Below are 2,644 nucleotides of genomic sequence, written 5' to 3'. Positions count from 1 at the left end.
ACCTGAAATTTATGTGATGTTATTAACCAATATTATCCCAATAAATTTAATAATTAAAAAGAACTGCCATGTCCACAGGTGTGATGACTGGAGGTCTAGCAGCTCTTTTGTACATGAAGATGCGGAAGACGGAGCCCCAGCAGTTACAGAGCAGTGAGCTGGAGGGAGCCTGGGCCCCAGTAGACTTTGTGGCATTGCCAGATCAGATCTAGACTTCCTGCCTCTAGATTTCTTTTATATGAGGACATTTATCATGCTAAAGCCACTAAGTTGTTTTTATTTTTATTTATTTATTTATTTATTTATTTATTTTGTCTGTTTCCTCTTGATTATGTGCAGTTAAACCAAGTCCTGACAGAAGGAAAATGCTTGTGGAGGAAGAGGAGGGCCAAAAGGGAATGATTAGAATAGTCCTGAGATGATTCCGACTACTGTAATGATTATTTATCCTTTCTTCTTTCTGTCTTTGTTGTGCTTCTGAGGAGCTGATGGCAGGTGAGGCGGAGATGTGGTTTTAAAACAGCTTTCGCTTGGGGCCCTCTGACAGACTGAACCCAGCCTTGTTACTCACCTCCCCACCCCCTCTGCCTACTCCTAGTTCCTAATCCCACTAAGAGGGAGAAATGGTCCTGAAACTAGAGAGTAGGTCTTGGAGACCTTTTATGCACATGTCTTAAGGGCCCTAGGATTTTTCGGAATGGTTGATGAGCATTGGCTTCCACTTAAAGTCACCAGCTGCATTAGCCCCTAACAAGAGAGTCAGCCTGTCCCTTGAAGCTTTGTAGTCAGGCATTGACTTCCTCTCTCTAGCTATGAAAGTCCTCATTGGCATCTTCTTTCAATATAAGGCTGTTTCGTCTACATTGAAAATCTGTTCTTTAGTGTAGCCACCTTCATTATCTTAGCCAATCTTCTGGATAACTTGCTGCAGCTTCTACATCAGCACTTGCTGCTTCACCTTGTACTTTTATGTTACGGAGGCGGCTTCTTTTCTTAAACCTCATGAACCAACCTCTGCTAGGTTCAAACTTTTCTCTTTCCCAGCTTCTTCACCTCTCTCAGCCTTTATAGAATTGAAGAGAGTTAGGGCCTTGCTCTGGATCAGGCTTTGGCTTAAGGGAATGTTGTGACTGGTTTAATCTCTAACTAGACCACTAAAANAAAACAGGGAGAGGATGAAATGTAGATGCTCTGAATTTCATTTTCCTCATCAGAGGTTTCTCAGGGAAAATGATAGTTCCAGCCTAGACAGGGAAGTGGAAATGGCCGAAGCTGATGTCTGGAAGTTGTGGAAAATGCTGTATTTTAACTCTGTTCTTCCAGAAGTTATACTCTTCTATTTGAAACTGCCAATCAACTTTCCAGCAAAGAAAAACACACACACACACACACCTCTGCACAAATGGCTTTGATTAGGCTTAGCTGTAGGTTTAAGAAAATTTAATCATCTTAACCTGTTTAGTCTTTTTCCCTGATGAAAATCATCAGTCGGATTCCAGCATGAGCCAGTTAGAGCTGAGCTGCTGTCAGCACCGTTGTTTATGTTAATACGTTATAGGCATGAAATGGAGGAAAGTAGAGTTATGAGAAAAAGTCCTGAATGAATTAAGAGTGTACGGGTATGTGGCAGGCCCCCGAGGCCAACAGGCAGGGGCTCTGAAAGGACTGTTTATTCATGAGCTTCCACATAGAGCCTCCCCTACCTGTTGGAAAGGATGTTGAGATACTCTAAAGTATATTTCTCTCTGTGGTCAGAACTTGCCTTCAGCAGACCTGAAGGTCTGGAACCTCATAGACACCATTTGCTGGCTGCGTGACCTCAGATAAGTTACTCAACCACTTTAAATGTTGGTTTCCTCACCTGAGAAACGAGGCTAACAGGAGTAACTAGCCCACTGGATGGCTTTATGGATTAGCTGGCATGTTGGGTAAAGGGCCTGGTGCTGGATGACTGCTCAGTTAAATGCTCTAGGCCAGCGGTTCTCAACCTGTGGGTCGCGACCCCTTTAGGGGTCGAACGACCCTTTCACAGGGGTCGCCTAAGACCATTGGAAAACAAAAAGATATTTACATTACGATTCATAACAGTAGCAAAATTACAGTTATAGAGTAGCAATGAAAAGAATTTTATGGTTGGGGGTCACCACAACATGAGGAACTGTATTAAGGGGTCGCAGCATTAGGAAGGTTGAGAACCGCTGCTCTAGGGTGTAGCATTATCCCTCCTCCCTGAGGTCAGCCAGCTCCTCACCATGCTCTCTTAGTACCCCAGGCTCTGTGGACATTGGCTAATGGGTGATTCCCACTGGATGTAAAGTGGTGCTGGGGTCACAGTGAAAAGGCCCTGAATCAGGAGCATTTAACCCACCTCTGGTATGAGGACCCTAGTGACTTTAGGGAAATCACTGCTTCTTTGGACCCTGGTTTCTCAGCCTGCCAAATGAGGCTGCTAATTGTCCCTAACATCTACTTTTCCCTTCCTCCTAGAAAAAAAATCCTCACTGCCACCCAACTAAAGAGCCTTATTGTTCAAGTTCCTTTTAGATAGGGATGGCCATGTGACTACTTTGGCCATTGAAATCAAAAATAAATGTTACATGGAACATCTAGAAAGTCTCATAAAAGAGAGGGAGAGGTATGGTGC

Source organism: Hipposideros armiger, unplaced genomic scaffold, assembly GCF_001890085.2.
Source record: "Hipposideros armiger isolate ML-2016 unplaced genomic scaffold, ASM189008v1 scaffold_410, whole genome shotgun sequence".
Taxonomy (NCBI): domain Eukaryota; kingdom Metazoa; phylum Chordata; class Mammalia; order Chiroptera; family Hipposideridae; genus Hipposideros; species Hipposideros armiger.
Note: the sequence above shows the minus strand (reverse complement) of the source record.